We start from the raw sequence: 22249 nt of genomic DNA on the forward strand, positions 1-22249 counted from the left end.
GTTCTGGAAGCCGTCATCTTGATGATTTAACATGTTAGGCCTTTCTGTTGTGTTTGTGCGCCGCGGCTTCGGTCCCTCGTTCTTTCGCGATCGACGTTGATCAGGAGCACGAGGTGACCGTATTTGCCCGCCTGTCTCGGTAGGTACGTAGTGCTACACCGAGTCTACTTCGACTGCACTTTTCGCAAATTTTAAAGCTGATCGTTAGCCTTGTATTCAACTACCCCGAAAGCTTTAAGTCAGGAAAGCCAACGTCATCCCAATAAACACCGACATTAATGTTTGAGTGTTTAATTAATAATTAATTATACATGTTTAATATCATTCTTACGTGTTTTTATTCCCATGGGTCCTTAATTCGCGGATCGCGGTTTTACCGTGAGCGGAGATTTAAGAACGTCCCCCCCCGCGAACGGCGTGGATGTTCTGTATTATCAAAAGCAGAGCTAATTCGTGACACTTAACGTTTTTGGAGAGAACTGTTCCAGTTGATTACGTAGAGTTTTAAGATTGTTGCAAGCGTTCTTTGTGACTTTGCATTCCTCGTTCTTCAGTTTAATTTGCTACGGATACCAGCCTGATATGTTATTCACAGAACCACTACCACACAGATTGTATTCTTGGGTAACTTTGACAATATTTCGCTGTACAATACCGAAAGTCGCACTCGTCTGTCTATCTCTCCAGCTTTCTACTCGGATGGTGCCGGGTTTAAATCTCGGTCCGGTGGTCGGGTATCCTGTCCGAGGATTTACGCAGTTCCCTCAGTCATTGAGGGCAAATTCCGGGATAATCCCTTAGAAAATTAGGCTATTACCTACTACGTGTTTAAAAAGGAGTGCGATAAGTTCAGCATTTGTTTAGACTGCCTATCATCTTAGCTGGGGTTAGTTATAGGCTATAATTGGAACTCTTGACAGCTCCGTTATATAAAACAAATAAAAATATACTGCATAAATTATCCTGCCTTGTATGAGATTTAAGGTTCTCACAGCGGAGAAAATATCGTCTAGGTTCAAACCCCGTGCAAACTTGCAGATGGATAACCAATGTTTTGGAGAAACATATTGTCTCGATCTGCAAGGCTATTCTCCTAAATGTTGGTATACAGCTATAAATCTACACGAAATTACAATGGAGAAGACCAACATCAGTATTCTTGTATTTCGAAAGATAAATCTTTCAATATAAGATCCTGAGAAACTTTGAAAGCAAATCTGTAGGTACAGATCTGTATGTATTTTATTACATGTAGGTCTAAACTTATATACTTTTATAAATTAGGAGTTTTTAGAAAGTAAGTTCTTTAGCGACACTGTTTCGAATGCAGAATTTTTCAAGTGGCGTCAGATTACACGACAAGGTGATCAAAAATAGTGGAGAGCTAAGGATTTGGAAGGTGCCGTCGCCTGTTCCCCCATTCACAAAGTGATTCTGGATCCAAAATTATGACACAACAATATGACCAGGATTAAAACCGAGGTTAGCTTGTAGAACAGACAAATATTAAATTCATTATGTTTTGTGAAGAATTTCCATACCTCATTTAGTCGAAGTTCTGTGAAATGTGTGGTAGCTAGAAATGCATACTTCATTATTATATACATCTTACATCAATTTATGCGCTGAGTGCGAAGAACATGCGAAAAGAATATTTTTGAGATCGGAAGACATTAGTGTCCCAGCAACGACTTGTAATTTCCCCCCAAATACACAGCAAATTGTAGAAATCTGAGGGCAGAATTAACAGCCGTGGTCCGAACTGAGCCAATTTGACCGTGGGCATGAAAGTCTGCCCCCAACTGCACAGACAAATAAGCTTTGAACCCAGGAGCTACCAGTATGGTAATGACGAACAGTTGAAGATCATGGTGCGAGGGGGTAATCTCATTGCACGAATATCGACCTTTGTTACAGCTAAAGGGAAGGGAATTTTGCAGAATCACCCCCTATCCCAATTTTACCCTCACCATCCACAAGATGAGTAAACATTTAACACGAAAAAAAGTTCAGCGTGTAGACTGAAGTGTGAACTATATGGAAAGCAAATTTGCTTGCAGCTTCGGAGGATCAAAGGGACAGGAAGAATGGAAAAAGATTACATAGCAGGGCGAGAATTAGTACACCCTGCCCCACCTTCCCCCACCATAACAACATGCAAATAGCAACGTACACTCTTCTGTCTATTATTTCTTTCTATTTCCATTCGAAAGGGAAAATTACCACACGGTATAAAAGAAAGAAAGAAATCCTATTTGCCCCCTTCGCTGACCTAAGGGGTTGGTTGTCTTTAAAAAGTGGAAATAAATATATAAAATATAAAAACTGCTTTGGAAGGTCTGTCCTGTAGTGTAAAATTTTCTTTTGGCGTGTTGCTAGTATTTAAAATTCCGGGCATTACTGAACCATTCGGTGGCCTACGACGCAAAACGCGTAAGTACAGTCACGTTCAGCCTATTCTAAAAATCAGACGGCATTGCAGATGACTGTGTTCAGTAGCACTGATTTTTTCATGATGGGAGGTGAATTGTCGACTTCCTCTGCCCTGATGATGGAGGCAGCAAGTGCATCTAAAGCGTCGGCAAACTTCTTAACAGTCTACGCGGTCCGTCTTCCCAGAGAACAGTCATCTTCAAAAGCAGATCCAGTTTCCGAGTAATAGCCATGTTTCATGTTAATGTTTTTCCTCTGGTTTCCATGTTTATTTCTCTGTAATAAAGGGACTTAATTAACTTAAACAAACGCAAGAGTTCTCTTTGCCCGTAGTTTTTTATTTTTATTTTGTGTAGAGTAAACCTGGTAAATATTTATAGTCGCATGTTGGTAGGAATTAACTTTCAAAATCTTTATATCTGGTTGCACTCCTTAACCTGACATCACAAAAAAAGCACTTACACTAGAATTAGAGCAGCTGAAAGCTAAAACATAACGAATTGATTGTCATTTTCATATTTTTTGAGCGCTGTCATGCGGGTCAGTGCTGTACTACTGGCTGAGGATTGCGCTCGTATTAACGAGACGCTACGCTACATCCACATAATTGCCAATGTAATGAACTTGTCGCGTGTGTCCCCGACTCTAATCCCATTTATCGATGCACCAAATCCCTTTACATACATCTGCCAGCCAACTGTGAGCCCGCAGTGGCGTGCCTACCGTTTACAGAGGCGTGCATTTTGTTTCAACGCGAGTTCCTTCCTTCTGAATGGACGTCACGATCGAGTGGTTAGCATTCCTGCAGCGAATTCGGCTGGTTCGAGGTATTCGGACGTATTTTTCATGAGTGTCCTCAGGAAAAGCCCTGCTGGGAACTAACCGACAAAATTTAGGAGAGTTCTTTAAAAGCTTAATATTATCCGAATAATTGAAGAATTTCCCGAGTTTTATGGGAACCCTAAGTTTTATTACCGTGTTCACAAGAACCTACCAATGTATTATGTGCTGAGTCCAGTCCACACGCTGTGATTTGATATTTTATTTTTTTAAGACCCAATTAATAAATTTCTTCCTGTCCACACTTCCGACCATATTTTTCTGTTTGTCGTCAGACGTATGCATTCTACGTTTCCCGCCCATTATATGTGATCAAGCTAATACGAAGTTATTCAATTCACAGTATTGGTTATGAATTATGTCTTAATTGTTTCCATCTGTCTCCTATTTTATCTTTCAAACGCGGATATTTGCATAGAATACTTTAAAATAAGCAACGACAGCTTTAATAAAACCTTCTCAGGCGACAAGCCTCTTCAAAATGGAGCCGTAGTCTAACGTTTCAAGGAATGAATCATTCCTTGATGATGGACACAGAAAATGCCTCTTAAACGTTGGACACGGCTTGTCGCCTGAGAAGGTTTTTTTTTGCAGTTAGTCGCCGCAAAAGCCTCAAGTCATGTAATATTTTCCAATTCATCATTCACTGTCATCCTATGTACCGAAATTTTATAAGCATTTCATTTGAAACAGCTCGTTAAGTGACCCCAAAATTAACAAATTTCTATTACTCAGTTTTCCAGTATTTTTTCGCTTTGCTGAGTTATCTACATGGCGTCGTCATTCAACTGTGAACACGGAGCGGTGTAATTAGCTAATTTTTGCACTGGCCGGCAACTTTCCTTCAACTTTGATTCATCTCCTGTCTCGCAGCTCAGAAATGGCAATCACTTTCCACGACTATTTTTCAAGACCAGCTTCCTTGTACTGGACTGAAATAAGTACAAGTGTTTTTAAATCTACAAATTCATTTACATCAATTCTTCTCTTGAGGGTAAAGACGGTCGAAGACTGAAAGTGACAACTGACTTCCATATAAACTAGAGCCTAGGTTAGGGATGAATGGATCTGTACAGGTTAGCTCAACGATAATATATCTGGTGTGGTTCTTTAGTAATAATTTAAAAAAACAAAAACATTTGAATCTGGACTGACATTTCTGTTATTTTCTTTAGACACTGAAACTTATTGCGACTGTTTCATTACTAAACCTTAACAATTCACTGTTAATTATCACCTTCTCATTTTATTTTAAGCTCCAGTTATTACAGCATTACAAATCGAATCCTTCAGACGCTGTTTAAGAAATATCTCGCGTAAAAGGACCTGCCTTGTCAGAAGAACTTCGGTAAAAGAATTGTGTCCTGCTATCATACGACTCTTCAACGGTGTAATCTGTAATCTTATGGATGTTGTCTTGTATTAAAGGAAGGTTATTTAGTTTTGTGAGAATCCGCATGGAAATGGTTATATAAACGAAAATATTTTCATGTGTAATTGTACTAATCTTGACTCTCCTAGTACGTCTTAATGTAGAGAAATCTCTGTTGCTAAGGACAAATTTAATCTCTATGTACCATACGTGTTAAAATAACAAAACGATATCACGTAACGGGCAGTTGCATTCAGCAGCCTCGTGACGTGTTCAGCTGGTCAGATTAATTGATGTCAAACCCCTTTCGCCCTTCATAAAACTACCAATCATGCTGTGGTATCATTGTCCGATTTGTAAAAGGATTCCAAAGATAAAGAACAACAGCTTGTGATCAAGACGCGGCTGATTCTGTTGCACCAATAACGAGCGATCGTATCCAACAACAATACTCGTAATGAGTGAGGCCATTCAAAAATGGCGCCGACTCGGATCCTGCCCCCTGGTGGGAGTTTGACGCTCCATTGCAGTGATATATGGTATGGTTTGGATTAGTTGACTCACGGTCTTCGCCCTTCTTTTTATTTAATAGGAATAATCAGTGACTATTCACTGTTGTCTCATCATCTATCAACAACTTCGGAAAAAATTTGTAACACCTATTTTTATTCCGGTTAGAGTAACAGAAATTACAAATTAATGACAGAAGATGACTGTCTTCTCGGTTGTTGTGCCATGTGGTCTTGTAGACGTTTATCGACGTTTCGCAGGTTCTTACTGCCTCCATCATCACGGCTGAAGCCCTGAAGTTGGGGAAGCTTGTTTCTCCTAAACGTTGTGTAAACGACATCAGGTTTCATTTACAGCTGTAAGATTTTTATCGTTATAAAATAAAAGAATGTACTAAAATACTTTGCGTAAAATTTGCGTAAAATTGTAGTTTCCAATTTTGTGTCTACGCTGTTTTATTCTAAACTGCAAACAACAAATCGATTAGTCCAGAATCAAATAATCATGTAGAAAAGAATAATTATCCTAAGCCTACGCCTTCAACAAATTTGGTGGAAGGTATTGCACGTGTCTGTCACTTCGTACTTGGCCAAGACTCACACTGACCAGGGGGGGAAAATGTCGAAGGAATAAAATAATTATTTTTAAAGGGCCTGTTCCTTAACATATGACAACTTAAATTGAATATTTAAATATACAGCATGTCGCAAAAAGATGTACAAACATTTAACGAATCAAATTGATAACATTTTATACATCAGCATTAACATTTGGTAAATTAACGAATCTGGTGTAGGTGTTTAAAATGACCACCGTCAGCTTCGTAGCTCAGTTGACGGCGGTGAGCAATTGATTTAAAATGGCCACACAAAATTGACGCTGCGTGTGTATACGTATTTTGAGACAACCTGTGTATATGACATATATTTATCTTATAAACAGTGCGGCAAAGAGGAAACAAGGTGAAGAAGATATTTATTTTCATTCGCTCCTTCAAGGAAACTGGCTTCATAATACAGCACACAGAGTGATTTTCACAAGAATTTTTTATTCCAGAATGTACGTTCGAGAAGAAATGGAACATGATTAAAATGTTTGTTCTCGCATGCGATCTTTTTCTTCGTAGCAAAAGTTTCTCCCTTTACATAGCTCATCGTATCGTGTCGAGTCTGCAAGTTCCCTGAAAGCCTCCCGCTACATTGTAATTGACGAGGGGTTTCGACCCCCCCCCCCCCCCCCCCCCAGTTTTGATGTTTATTTCCCTCTTCAATGTCACAATCTTCCAGAGGGAAGGAATAGGCCTATATTTTGATTTAGTTTTAATGGGGCTACGGTTAAAGTTTGTTTTATTATCCTTTTTATGGATGGATAAACCAAAAAGTGCCAGCTTGTGGCTTTATGGATATTATTTATTGTTTCCGTCTTAGATTATAATTACAGGTATAACGAGATCAGTCTGTAGGTGGCGCCACTCTGCAGTAGCGGTCACTCGGGAAATTGCCTTCGTTTTGGTTTTCGTATATACATTTTGTTTATTGCTGTCAGGAATTTGCATTTATTTCGGCTTTCATTTCTGAATTCGGCAGCAGTTGGAATTCTGTCTTCATTAAAACGTCTACAAAGACAAACTTTCTTCAAAACGCCTCTTCTAGAGATCCAGGGCTGACCAAACACATTGTCTTGCCCACAAGACAGACATATTTGACACTAGTTTGCTTTGGCATTAGGCTCGTGTAACTCGGTCGGTTCTGCATCTCAGCTTATTGAGAAAGTTTTTTTTTGTTGAAATCCTGCACCTAAACTCTACTTTAGGAATTGTCTCGGTGTTTTGCCTCAATAGATAAAAACTTATTTTTGTATGCAATATTATACTGTTTGTGCATTTTACGCATAATTCAAAAAGAAAAGTTTTTCATCTTTTGTTTTATCTGTTTGATTTCTGTGAATAAAAACACTTCTAGACTGTTCTATTTAAGTAATAAATAGGCCTATAATATTTATTTCTGTTTCGTAAACTTAAAATATGTATAAGATACTTAATTTTGTTATGTGATACCAACATTTAAATACTTGTTCATATTTCTGCTTGCTACTTGCATTTAAACTATTTTAATAGTGAAAAACTTTTTAAAAATACTTATTAATTCACCATTTTTCTCAGACTGTAGTGGCCAATTTATTATCATCCCTTTAACAAAAACAAAGGTCCAATAAAATAATTTTTATTATTATATACTAAACATTATCCATCCCAAAGAAATCAGGGTCAAATTTCAGAGAAGAAAAAATTGTGTGCATATAAGGACGTAATTTCTTGGTTAAAATAGTGCCCACCAAGCTCTAAAGGGCTAATATGACACTGTGTTACATCTAAAAAAAATATGGTTATCCTGCATTTCACGTGGCACTGTACTAGAAATCGGGTGACACTTGCTTTGTACCGCTGAGTGTGACACGATGAGAGATAAACCAATCACAGTCAGTCAGGCTTTATTAAGTATGAGGCTAATGTGTGCTTCTCATCGCAAGTGCAATAAATACGTAAGTTGCACTGTTGATAAGGTGAAACGAATTTTCAGGGAGGACAGTTTCAATATTAATAGTCTGAATAATGTCGTAAGATTAATAAAGCAACATACGCAATATATTGTTAATTCGTAATAAACTTGGCTGATAACATTCTTAGAATTAGGCCGACATTGCACCATAAATTTAAGTGAAATACAAGAAATGTCTCATAGTTTTTATCAGTCCCTCCACTAAAATGCTAAAGCAGGATCGTAAAATAGGCCACGATTGGTTAATTTCATAATTACTTACTCCCGGTGCCATTAATTAAGTGTCTTAAAATAAACTAGGAAAAATTATTCATGTTTGCTTTAAAAAGGTGACTTATTTATATAAATAAAATTTTTTACGAGACATGAACATAGAATATAAGTTTCTTACGGCAATGAAAGTGTGGATTGTGGTCTTCTGTGTTATGACGCCACGTAGGTTGTTCACCAAGTTTTTGAGGGATCGTATCGCCTCAATCTTCAGGGTGAAAGTCACTAGTAACCACCTACAAGACTATACTTCGTCACAGCCCAGAGTACACAGTAAATTATTTCGTTCTCAGAATTTTTGGAAAATATTTGATGGTGAGATGTTTCGGTAAATACGCCACAAAATTCTCTTTCTGCACGAATATTCTGTGAAAAGTTGTTTTGTTATCAGAGGTAAAAAGTAAACCTCGCACTATACCGGCCATGTTGTGACACCCCTAGCAGGCAGGTAGAATTTGACTGTTGTGCCATATCGTACTGCAGAGCTCCGTACTGCAGAAATTGTTTTACTGAAATGGTACTCTAATAAAGCTAATGTATGTAGCTGAACGTTCGTTTACCTCTAGTCGTTCTCAGCCTATTCTGTCTCACACTACATACTAGACCTTTTCGTACATACATGCCTAATAGTTACTAATTTGTTACTATCATGTCTAAAAATTATTATTTACGATGTAAAAGAAACTCTTCATATTGCTTTAAGACAAAAGAATGTATGATAAAAATTAATAATAAAACTGTCTTCTGGGATGTTGCCCCGTGTAGTCTGGTAGAAGTTTACCGACGTTTCAGAGATGCTTGCGATTGCCCTGATAATAGAAGCAGCAAGCACTTTCGAAAGTTCGGTAAACTGCCATGCTCTATCGCAACATTCCAGAAGAAATTATTCTTCATTTCTGATACCGCAAGAACCTGAAATCTCACCTAATTTTAGCAGTTTTTTGGCCATCTGGAGGTGTAGCATTACTTAGCTTCCAAATTTCTCAGGGGTTCAGCGACGACCTCAACCAAAGGATTTCAGAATTAATGAGGAAGACGAAAGATGACGTGAGACTGATATTAAGTGGGTAACTGGGAATAGTTCGTGGTGCTGATAATTACAATGCAGTGACTCAAGATAGGCCGAATGGAAGGATATGCTTGGAGCTAATGACAACAGGGAAACCGAGTAATATTGTTGTAAGAATGTCTCTGTGTCGAGACCGGCTTTGGAGCCCACCCAAGCCTCCTGTTGAATGGGTACCCTGTTCTCGTCCTTAATACGTTCCACATTGAAATTATTTAGTAACGACAATTTTCTTATATTTAGGGAAATTTCCTGACTGTATTCGATGTGCCCACATGTCTGGGACCTTCCTCCCCACCCCACTCTAGTTCTCTTACTTCTTTTTGTTAAATATTTTGAAACGCGAGAGAATTAGATGGCCTAACCATGCACAGTGCAGTAACACGGCTGTATAAGAAAATATACCTAGTGAGTCTTCAAAATTCTGCATAGTAAGATTCAGCACTAAATGAGTGAAGGGCACTAAAAATCGGAGGAACATAGATTAATATTTCATTCCGTCACATTAGCCCGCCCCAGTGTGCGGTAGGTTCACGTAACTAATGTAACAGCACGGCTTCAATTATTTCAGTTGGACAGCGTTAAACAGAGGACAGCGGAGTTTCGTGCTGTCTTTTCAAGGGTTTCCCTTACGTGTGAGATCAGCATTTATTATCATTATTATTATTATTTGTAAGTACAAATTTATTTATGAACAAACTAAGAACAGATCGAATTCCCCGAATTCTTACCATAATTAATTATTAACCTTTTATCTTGCCGATGAGATTTCAGGTTCAGCTGTCCTCCGAACCACCTTGTGTCTCTTTGTAGGGCAATTTCAAACACTCTACGTTCAACAGAACGCATGATACAAGTTCTAGGTTGTGAAATTGATTACTGATCGCATTTTGAATACCAGTCGACTTCGCATACATCATGTAAAATATTCCAGACATATTTTTCCAGTAAAATTAAGTTATTTCTTCAGATTTTTCTGCTGTGCACACAAATGTGGGCTTAAGCCATGCTTAAAATATTCTGATCAAATAACCTTAATTTGGAAATCAGTGCTACGATTAAATCGGAAAATTAACTAAAACAACAAACAGAGACAAAAAGGGCGTCTAGATTAAATTACAGCAGTGGAAAGGGATGCTGCATTCATTATGGCCCCCAAGTCCATAAATATTCCAGATCGCCGACAACAAATTGGGTCCCCTAATTGTCTGCCCCAGCTCCATCGATGCTGTAATTCATGAGCGTAGTGCTTTGTGGAAACACATTTACAACCTGTTCTCGAAGGCTATCGGCAACTCGGACACTACCGTGATTTAATGTTACAAATAAAACCGATGGATTCATTTTACTTTAGCGGGAAAGTTATTTAAAAATGGGAGGTTTCAGTGTAAAAGGATGAAATGATGAAATAGGCTTGTATAAAAACAGACAGAGAAAACAGAACTTGGTTTGGTTTACCTTTCAGTAGGTTTCTGTTAAAACTAGGTTCATGAATGTTATGAAGGGTATAATCCATGTTAGTAGCTTTCTTTCCTTATTTTAAAGCATGCAGGTAAACTGTCCTTTCGTTCTAAGTTTTCTAAAATAATCTGAACTCAAAATAATAGAAAACAAATGAGATTTATATGCACGAACGTAGCAGAAAAATGTTCATTAGTTCATAATCATTCGCCCTCCCTTTTCATACCTGAAAATTTTAAGATAAAGATATAAAGACCTAATGTCACTTTTGTGTATGGGTTAGAAATTCGACACGCAACGTAATGGAAGGCAATCTACGTTCTATGTTCAACCTTATAGAGATACTTGCTTCGTGCCTCCATTATCAGGGCGATGAGAACTTCCTCATCGCCCGTTTGATGCAGTCTGTAAGTACCTTTGAAACAACGGTAAACTTCTGCAAGTCTACAAGGCGTTATAACCCAGAAGACAGCCATCTTCAAATCACTCTCCCTGTCTGAAGATGCATTGGAAACTGAATGAATGTGTTCTGCACAGCAATAAACCTTTTACAGAGTACCAGTTTCATGCACCTAATATCCTCTGAGTACTACTGGGCTTATTCCAGAGGAAGGGCCTCTGTTGTTTCCGGTAGCCGCTCCTTCCGAGAATCGAAGTGCTGCCGTCCAGAGTGCAACCACTCGCTTTGGGTCATGTGTCCTGTAATTACTTTAGGAATGCAAACACCGCTTGAATCACTCTGGAAGACTTTTCTTTCCAAATACGGGCAATGCTTACGAGTTTGCCTCTACCAGTATCCTAGCAACCGAACTTCGCATAGACTGGCTTGCGTAAGCATTTATCGACTTTGGACGGGAACGAGAACCATGTGCCACCCCCTCCCCCCCCTCCTTCCGCTCGTGTTGATATTTCCAGTGACGTCACACAGATAGCTGCAAAGGATCTGTATCTTCGTGGCTATTCATCTGAAGCCTCTCAACAGAACCCACCGCAGAGAAAATTACAGGATAATTTCAGCCCAATTATGGCATCAGGACGAGTTTACCAAGTGTAATCATCAACCTCCTCCCTTCAGTCCCCAATAAACCAGAGAGCCGCGACTCTGTGGCTGTGTACAGTCTGACATGTGGCGATCAAGTGTAATTGTGTTCGTCTTGGCTTGCAGATAACTGACTGAACTCACTGCGGGGTTCAAAATCTTTCCCAAGAGTAAATTACAGTTATTCAGCTGATCAATAAGTTTCTTGGGTTATCGAACACAAAACTCATCATCCTGTTCGCTGGCATTGGAACCTGAACCTTGGATCATTTTCTTCTTTCAATGTAGTTCATAATTTCGCAAACTTTCTGTTTAAACCCTTTGAAGACGTAGCTCATCCACGTAATATTTAATTCTCAACGGCGACGAGTATGAAGATGGATGTATTATGGGTTTTTCGCCGTGTAGTCTGGTAGGAATTTAACCGACGTTTCGGAGGTACTTGCTGTCTCGAAAATCATGCCTGAAATGCTATATTATTAAATGCGCCAACATTCGCACCACAATGTCGAGACATTTTATTAATAATAGTTATAATAATTTGATATCTTTATTGAAGTGTTTGCCAGGCAAACGGAAATGAAAATATGCAACATTAGTATTAAAATATAATGCAAAGGAAATATTAAAACAAAATTAAAACTAAAACGAATAATTTATAGGATTTCAGGTTTTCGCGGCAGTAAGTCTGAAGATATATTATTTACTTCACCTGTTCAAAGAAAGTATTCTCATAGAAAACAAGGATTTTTCAGAATATGTCGAAAAATCTGTAAAAAACAAACAAACAATAGTTGTGTTATACTGTGAAATATTTCTTATATGATCCTCCAGTTGGTCTGGCGGTGCGCCTTTACACAGACCGGATCATTCACCACTGATATGGAATGGATTCTGCTGGGATATTACGAATGGGCCCACTCGGTTTTCATAAAAGGATGGTAATTTCTTGGCGACCTGAGCTGCTATCTGCTTCCTGTTTACAAACGTTTAACTCCAAGCGCAGGCAGTTCTATCATTGGTGCCCTGCGTATCTACTGAAGATTATCACTGCTCGTTCAGGTGCACGTTCAGAACTGTATCTGATGCAAAGAGCCACGTGGCTGCTTGATCTGCGTACACGTGTAATGTACACGTGTGACGTGCGGTTAGAAGGATGACTGAAACACGTGTATCCAAGAGAAATTATGGTCTTATCTTGAGATGGCTTTTGTTTGTGTCTGCCTATTTTCATATGCCATTGTGTTTTCGAAAGCAATGCAGTGCTATTTTCTTTCTTTCAAATTTGTGTTTCCTCGGTACTCTGCTTTCAAACAACCTCGGCCTCTATGTTTCACATAATGTGTTGACCACAGTTCACACTCGTACTAAGCAAGCGGTACAATTTTAATTTGCTATAACTATTTTAATCTAAGTTTCTTCTACATTCCCCACCTCATCACTCGAAATTATGCAACCGTTCCAGGCAATTTGTTTTTAAATGTGTCTTTAAATAGCTAAGGAATTCATAAATAAGCTATGAACGATACATACGTTTCATTACAAATGTGCCATTCCGGATTCGATTCCCGTACGGGCTGAACCTTGAGATGAGGGGTAAACCAGGCTTTGGCATATTAATTTGGTTTATATGAAAGAAGGTGGCGTGATTATATATTATATTTGGCACGCCTTACTTCATCCAAATTTGAGTGATTTTATTAATTTTTGTCATTGTTAAATTTATTAATTTGGAAGAGAGTGGCGACACTCAGTCGCTTGAACGTCTCACCTTCCGACTTTCCGTGTAGCGGCAACGTGACATTCACAAAGCTTTCGCACTTGTAAAAGTTATTATCAAGGCGAAGTCTTAATCCCTTTCGGATGTGAAATGACGGTTGCCCTAGACCAATGAACGTTATGGGGTGATTTTGGGGGTACGAATCGCATCGCCGTATTCAATTCAAAATTTAAGAACAGTTACAAGTTGCGGTGGTATTTATAACGAGCTTGTTTTGTTCCGGGTCTCTCAAAGTGTCGGATTTCAAGTCGAACGGACGTGTTCTGTTCGCAAAGTTTCAGTACATAAACAGCCGATTCATTACGCTGCCTAAATATCAACGCAATTGTGTCTTTTGCGTCAGTGTGTTTCAATTCGTGACTAAATTGAGTAATTACAACACCAAAAACTGCACCAGCTCAACGACTTCGCTACCCTCACGCGAGCTCAGCTCCAATTAAGGCCTCCCTCATATATTCCCTGAGAGTCGGAGATCCCTGCCAACCGACTAATCCTATATCAAGATATCCTGAGACAACCTTAAACCCCTTCCGCGTACCGAAGTGTGAAAAGTTGTAACCGCACCAGCGCCTGGGTTTGAACCCGTGGCTACATCAGTCGAACGACGAGTCGCGTGCGGAATATCGGTTACACAAACTTCTATTGAAATAACTTGATTTAAAATCCTGTAATGTTTAATTTCTATGAATTTCTCAAATCTTTCAGAATTCGTGCCTGAAGAAATGTTTCTAAATTTGATTTTCTGTTGTTATCTACTAAATCATCTTAACAAGTTCTGTAAATAAACCGGCGCTTAGAAGAGAAACCTCAAACCTCTGACATCATGGCGTCACTTCGCCTGTCAGATGCCAACAGATCATTTTGTGTCATAGGCCCCTGACCTGCCAATATAAAATGCCATAAGTAAACTTACACTTAATCAGTTATCGGCCTGTTAATCTGCTATTCAGTAATATCATGTCTGTACTTAACATCACGGAAGCCCTGTGTTCGATTATCGACCAGGCCAGTAGCTATTTTGGCTAAGATTTTACGTGGTTTTACTCATTCCTTATTCATCTTTCATAATCATCATATTTTTCGATGCAATATAAAAGAAAGTGCAGTTGTATCGACTGGCTGGTCAGCTTTCCTACGTGAGTCTAAGTTTGGATCTCCGACAAATTCTGGCTGTCATGACCGATTTATCGATGGGTAGGAACATTTTTGAAAGGGTGTTTTAAACGAACAGATACTTGCATCGCGAAACTGCTCTGGAGCATTTATCCGTCAGAAATGTGAAAGCTACAATCAGCGAACAATGAGACCTACTGCATCTCATGTGATGATTGCCAGAGGACAACGAAACAAGTGCAATTTAGGGTTCGATTGTGTCGGAGAAGAACTGAACTTAATTCTAGAGTTTCCTCGCTACCACGCCCCTCTTATCACCATGGCAACACCCAGCCTCCACTGCGCGCTCAATGCCGACTCAGTAAACATGTTCACTTCTCTGTAATTATGCCGAAATGGAAGCGATTTCGAATCTCCAGATTCGCTCCTGTTGTGATGCTGCCGCAGTAATAGCAGATGTAAACCAGAGGAAGTGAGATCACTCGAGGCGCATGGAAGTGTTAATAATAATAATAATAATAATAATAACAACAAGGCTCTCGCCCTATCTTTTATGGTTTTCATAGCAACTCGAATGCCAACAGGTTCAAGTAAGTAAAAACAAAATTTGAAACCATTTTGAAGATAAAAAGCGAATCTAAGTGATCCCTCTTATTGCCTAAAATATGGAAATTTATTTCATCTAGAGCACGGGTTCTCACCCTTTCTCGCTGGCGTACCACTAATTCTAATTTAACACATGAAATGTACCACTAACTTAGTTCGCGTACCACCAGTGGTTCGCGTACCATAGGTTGAGAAACGCTGATCTAAAGCATACACGACTATAATGGATTTGAGTACAGAACCCATTGTAACGTTCGCTGGATGCGTTCAACCTTACTAACGTCAGTAGAAATTAAAATATTCCGTGCAACGGAGATATATTCACGTTTAGATCTAACTTAAACATCCGAAAATTGTCAATGGATGGAAAGAAGACCCGTCAGCTTTGAAGTTTGCGAAAATATCTAGTCCATGTGTTGGTGGAAGTAAATTTTTGAATCAAGAATGGCTTTCAGATATTTAAAGATCCATATGATTAATACAAGATCCACAAAAATTATTCTCCAGAACAACCATGTTTATCTTCCCACTGAAAGAAACAACTTTGGTTTTACTGGTATTAAGCCTCATGTTGTTTGCTGTACTCCGATACTTAGAGTCGGCGTCCATTTCAAGTACAGAACAAAACTAAAAGGAGATTATAATAAAAAACTTTTATTTTACATAAATTGGACAAACTTTACAGACATATCAATAGTGACTAATGCTATTCAAGTGGGCCTACTGTTATGTTGCAATATGTGAATATCCAAAATCATATATTTTTTTACTGATGGTAAAGATTTCATCAATTTTAATTCGTTTGATTGGTTGGCCAGATTGCAAGAATTATACTCACGGTTGCCAACTTCCCTCCATTTCTTCAGCAGTGACTGTTCTGTGTCGGATTTGAGGTTTTCACGACAGCGAGTCTGAAGATTTCTGTCTTCGTGTAGTCTGGTAGATGTTTACCTGAGTTTCAGAAGTACTTGCTGCCTCCATCATCAGGGCTGTTTCAACATCAACTCCTACTTTTGTTCATCGTAACGAAGTATGTCTGGCGTTTGGACTGTAACTCCGTTCCAATAATTTAAATTGTTTTCTAATCTTTCATTTGGTTGATGTTTGTAGAATGGGACAACAGAAATGAGAATTATCATGTCTCTGGCCAGCTGTCGACGCTCTGTAACAGAAAAATCTTACGTTTCAACACCAACAGTGGAACCCAGTAATGTGAAGAAGACAACTCAGAACTTGCAGCGTAGTGAAGCTAGGGGAGCTTTCCGTGACCTTGAAGCATGCACTTTGGTGGCGGCCTCTAGTCTGTGATGTTTACGCCAAGTTTCATAAACATCAGTTAATTGGTCCAAAATTTATTGCTGGGAACAAGGGATTTACATGACGAGCCATAAGCTGGCCGCCCTTTTGCTAATACTGAAATATGTCTTGCTTGTTTAGTGTCGAAAGTTTTGGTCATGGCCTATGTTATGAATTTGTGAATGACGTCTTGTGTCTTGAAAGAGCTGGATGAATGGACGAATCGAGAGTGTGATAGGTTTGATAAATCACCCGCGCTCCCCTCTCTGGCGCTGGTGTTTACCTGTTTAAGAGCCGTTTGCTTTCGAACCAACTCTACGTAAAATACTGGCCATCAGGAAATTCATCCCAATTTCACGGGTGCCATGTCGCCTGGGTAAAAGTGAAATGTAGGCTTGTTCTCATTCTTTGTGGCGGGAGCTGGAATATATTTTATACCGTCGGAGAAAGATGCTTTTCTTTGCTTTTGATTTGTGGAAGTGGCTGGGACACTTCACACGGCCATACCTGGCGGCGTGTTTTGTATGTACACACGGCTCTTGTATATTTCATTCGACGACGCAGAGTTAAACGGATCGCCTGTGACATTCATCAGCTACAGGGGTCATTGCGTAATCGCTAATGTTCACAATTGGTGTGTGGATGTCTTCTGGTAGGAGAAAAGGTACAGGAATGTGAGCACAAGATTAGAGAAGGAATATAAAGTATAGAGAAAACGGGGGAAATAGGCGGAGACAGAGGAATTAGTGATGAAAATGAATAGAAAAGAAAACATGAACCTATTAACCTATTAATGAGATATACTAGTCACAAACACTGGAATTGGTTTGGGCGCTAACGGGCATACAGACGTATCTTCTAAACCAAAACCGAATCTTACCTTAGGCCAATATAATATTTATAAAAATGTCTCTTCCTAGATTACACAGACGTTCGAAAAACATGGTTAGTGTCATATCTGCTTGCTAGTTTAGGTTCCATACGTTCAGCGTACGGGAACATCAATTTCCCTTTGCAGTCAGCTTCGCTAATATCCTGTGAAATCTGTGAAGAACAGTTCTACGTTACGTAAAGTACCACCTGCTTTAACATTTAATAAACATGCATTTTTCCCACAATATTATATCTGTGGGTTTCATATGATTTTCTAAATATATTCTGATTATTTCCCTTAACACCGTTAACCAGTTAGCATATCTGTTTGTAGGAGAGACGCGTTTAGATTTATATGAAGTAGGAACTGCATTTTTAAATATTACGTGTGGTGCAGTTAAAATTCACAAACGTTAAGGATACAACGTAATTTATTCCACTCGAAAGCCTGTTTCTTCAGAAAGATTTCTAGAATTCCCTCAACAAAGTTAACATCGTTCTTATTTTATTTTTTTGTTACCAAGGGCAGCAATTTATTGTTTACATTGATAAATATTATCTTAAGAAATAAGATGAAAATAGTTAAAAATAAGGCCTGTCTCAGCACTGAAAATATTTCTTAATCACGCAAAAAATAAATTCAACCTTTTTATATTAGACGGAAATTAACACAGCCGTCAAGTCGCATATTTCACCCAAAGAGAAGTAAGTTGGTTGCTTTACCGAAAGGATTTCATTATATTTCAGACCAATCCATTTGTCGGTTACATTACACTAATGTGAGGTTTCACGATATTGTTCAAGCCATAATAAATCTTTATCCTCCGAAATAACTATTCGTATTTAGATAAATCTTTTCTATGAGGAAAGCTTTAGCGTCTTCAGTGGAATTTGGTTCCATAAATTTGCCAAAAACTGCAATTTTCCATTACTCCAAGCACGTACGTATATGGTCACTTGTGTAAGAAAATAGAATAACTCAGAGTTCAATTACAAATCTACCGAGCAAAATAGGTTACAATCATTTCATATATACACTAAATCATCTTATAAATTTGTTTGCAACGTAGGTAAGGATTAAATAAATTGAGATATGAATGAGATTAAAAAGGAGGCGAGAAAACAGAAGAGCCTGTTACTATAAACCCACTACATGATAAATAAGACTAGTTTTATAGACTCCGTATTGCAATAATAAACATATAATGATAATAATAAAAATAACCATTATAATGCAGTAACAACAATTTCCTGTTTATTTATTACAATTGGAATGTCGAAAACCACTAACATAATTCCCGAAGAAGTTCAAACCATCTCTCACTCTCGCAAAACATTCTTTTGTGTTCCCGGTTGCAGCGCAGTGTAAAGTGTCGGTTGAGTCGCCCTGATGACGGAGGCAAGAAGAACCTTTGAAACGTCGGTATACTTCTACCACATTTCAGAAGACAGTCATTGTCTTACCTTGAAAGTTGATGCGACGTGTAAGTAATCTGGTAGACGTTTACCGCCGTTTCAGAAGTGCCCGCAGCCTTTTCTGAAACGTCTACCACACTATGCGGTCTGCTTCAGACTCCTTACTAACCCTCTCCCTCGGGCCCGGTAGCTACGGTTTCAAAGGTACTCCATAAATCAACTCCGAAATGTAATGTTTACGGCCTCTGCTGTCTGCAACGCAGCATTTCTCCAAATGAAAGGCCCAACCCGATGACTGGTTTACTGTCTCCCGTAACTCGTGTCTGGACGGCTGCCAGGGGGCCCAGTATTGGGATCTTGCTGCGTTCACTTTCTGTGTTCAGGCCGATGAAAAATCAACTAAGCACAGTGCGTTATTTACACTGTTTAGAAACTTTACATGCTGTAGACCAGTGGTATTCAACCTGGGGTACGCGTAACCCCGGGGGTACGCGAAGACATCTTAGGGGGTACGTGAAATTTAAAAAAATTATATATTATTTTATGATAAACACTGAATAATCAGTAATGTAATTTATTTAATTTATTTTAGATGTAGATTATATACTACGTATAACTTGAATTATACACCAACAACTCTGGGGGTTACAAAGTTGAAGAGAAATTATATCTGGGGGTACGCGAACAAAAAAAGATTGAATACCACTGCTGTAGACTATAGTATTTGTAGCTGTAGTGGCTGATGTTGGTGATTTATTCGTTAAAAGGCGAAAATTCCTAAGACTTTTCGCGAGAAAAAACCTTCTTTAGCAAATGTAGCTCTGGCTTTTACACGTAGAGGCCCACACCTTGGGTTCCCATTCTATGAGCACATGAACCTTTGCTGTTTTTTTTGTGAGCTGGTCTGAACATTTGGGTTTCATACCGAAGTGTCAGCGGAAATTCCCTTTAGCTTCGTGTAAGTGCAGATCCGAACTATGATACTAGGTGTGGTCGCTCGTATGGGCCTGACAGGCTACTGACCACTGGAAGAGAGGCGTAAGATATTGGAACGCCTGTAGACATACAAAGGACTGGTTGTGAGTGCCACATCACAAATAACAGAAGCCTATAGCCCCCACTTAGCGGTGCCATCATAAACATTTCATCTAGTACAAATGCCTGACCGGGAGGCGAATTACGATATTCTCTTGTTTTGTTATCCAGTGGACCGACAGAAATCTTCTCCTTTGGCATCCCTTCAGGCTGTTCACGTGACTTGTTTTATGAAAATTGGCTGCTGGTTCAAGCAGACGACAAATTAGGAAAATCGAGCAAGGTAGCTCACGGGGTGACGCATCACGCATTGCCGTTTCAAATATCGACCGGAATAATTTATCGTGGATTTCCTCAGGCCTTTATAAACATGTTGGAGTATCAGAAGGCAGCGTCATGTCATCCCACAGTTTTTTTAAAAAACTTTAGTAGTTGAAACAGCGTTGTTGAACAACCTACGATCCATTCATTAAAATTATGTTTTTTCTATTTCGGGTTCTTTCCTGACTTCGTTGAAGTTGAAGACGGGATGGGCAGGACATATAGCACGCATGTGAGAGTTAAAACGTGAATACGAGACTATTTCATATATGAAAGGCTTTTTCGGAGACCTAAGCATAGATGGGAAAGGAATGTTCTTAAAAAAAATTATTGTTAGCATGTGGGCTTGGTTAATCTGGCTTAGGATAGGGTCAAATGGCGATGTCCTTGTTGTTCTGTAAAAGGAGGTCAACCTTTGACCAGATGTGTGACTGTTAGCTCCTCAAGAAAGATGTACTGTGAGGTAAAACCAATGTCAGGCCGCGAAGCCCTCAAATCTCACTTTCTCTATTTACTTAACTTTTTTAAGTTTTTGAACGCACTGTTCTTTTGTATCAGCTCAAAGACCCGACATTTTAAGTTGTGTTTGCGCTCAGAGTAAACCTCGTTTTTCATTTTCTGGTTCTGAATAAAGTCCATCGTGCCACTTATTATACACTTTTGTGCAGAGTACAAGAACTGAAGTCTCTATTCAGACATTTGTACATACCAATGAGTTAACACACAAACAAACAAAATATTAATACAAAAAGAACGTTCCTTTTTCCTCTCTTTCTTTCTTTCTTGCAACAGCGAGTGTGTGGGACTTGTCACGAGTCAGAGACGTACTGGTTCGTGGGAGCGGGGCGCTTAGGCCCGCCGCTCCTTTAAGACTCACTCGAGTGTTGCCCCGAGCCTTTGTCTACTCTCGCTATTTAAATCTGCACTTGTCGCGTCCCGACGGACAATGGTCCATTACTTCCAGCACATCAAGGATCACCCCGATAGCTTTGATGGATTAAAGACTCATTGATGTGGATGCAGGAGCCAGTCAGTCGTCACTGAATCTCGATGTGAAATTCAACAAGAAATTGAACTCTGACAGTGTGACCGTTTGCTGCTGAATTAAATTAAACTGTTAACATTTACCCTCTGACACAAATAAGACCAAGATTATGTAATTTCAATCCATATTTAGATTACTTAAGGATTATGAATTAATGCAAAATGTTACTAAGTCGATAGCTTCTATAAAGATTACTTTACGTTATAAATTATCAGCTATAGCCTGGATAATATGTAAAGTGATAAATTTCTGTTTTTAATTTTCAAAAAATATTCCTGAAGCCTAGAGTTTTTTCTTAAGGTGTCGGGATATCCCTAAATTACCCTAAATGTTTTTCATCAAGCGGTACATTGTCGATCTAACGTTTTCTACATATTAAAACTTTTTTTCCGGATTCTACTAACAGATGTCATGAAAGTTTTAAATACTTGACTCAAAATCCAGTCACCTTTCTTGACTGATTTTTCTTTAATTATTGATTAATTCAGTAACAAAGTCAACAGCACATTCGTTGCCTTGGAGACAAAAAAATCTGTTTTTAATGGGAGATCTCTTTCCCAGGATTAGGTTTTGGTTCCACGGAGGTTTTTTTACATTGTCTCTGTTTCATTATATGTTTTTTTTGGAATTGTCGCTATAAATGTTTACTTGTCATCAGTGTTAACGTAGACATTTTGGCAAGTCACTGATTTGAGAAAACGAGCATCTCATTGTCGGAATTTTTTCATCCAAAGTCAAATGCATTCAGTTCATTGTGTGGGTTTCTTCCTGACCTGGAGTAGACATGATCTCTCAAAGGATTCCTTTCTCAATGCTTTTTGAAGCGACAGGGTCCTCGCTGGCTGAGTTAATTATCACAGTCTTTATCGGTGCAATGGAACGACTTGTTTTCAATTTCATTATCGGTCCGCTGAGTTTCGTAGAGTTCAACCAGTCCTCTGGGCGATCTCTTCGTCGGGGTTGATGTCTGGAAAGAACATAATCTCCGAACACATAAAACCTTTAATATCTGATCCTACAGTCGCTCCATTTTTATGTATCTGTGACGAATTAAGAACATCAAAATGCTACACGTTACGTCATGTTATATTTGGTCAGGCTGTTAGGTTATGTTAATTAAGTTAGGTTCGTAGCACAGCTGTGATATTGTGTCCTGAGGAATTTCCTATGTCGGATTCAAAGGCTGCAACATATATGTTCTGTGAGGAGATAGTT

The 22249-nt window shown here is 38.9% G+C and overlaps 2 protein-coding genes across 3 annotated transcripts in view; both read left to right on the forward strand.

Annotated features, from left to right (window-relative positions):
* LOC110839273 (TBC1 domain family member 13) overlaps positions 1-18464 on the forward strand; it is a 50685-nt gene extending 32221 nt beyond the window's left edge. The window contains exon 11 of one of the 2 annotated variants that reach the window (XR_015533873.1): positions 16159-18464. The gene's annotated coding sequence lies outside the window, so the exon portion shown is untranslated. Of the gene's footprint in view, positions 1-4008; positions 6262-16158 lie in introns of those variants that run through there. The other variant, XR_002546408.2, reaches the window with a different exon arrangement.
* The window catches only part of Awh (LIM/homeobox protein arrowhead), a 90612-nt gene that overhangs the window by 912 nt on the left and 67451 nt on the right, over positions 1-22249 (forward strand). The window lies entirely within an intron of this gene.

This window comes from Zootermopsis nevadensis, unplaced genomic scaffold, assembly GCF_977971745.1.
Source record: "Zootermopsis nevadensis isolate Lab colony 2312 unplaced genomic scaffold, Znev_1.0 Znev_ptg000007l, whole genome shotgun sequence".
Classification (NCBI taxonomy): domain Eukaryota; kingdom Metazoa; phylum Arthropoda; class Insecta; order Blattodea; family Termopsidae; genus Zootermopsis; species Zootermopsis nevadensis.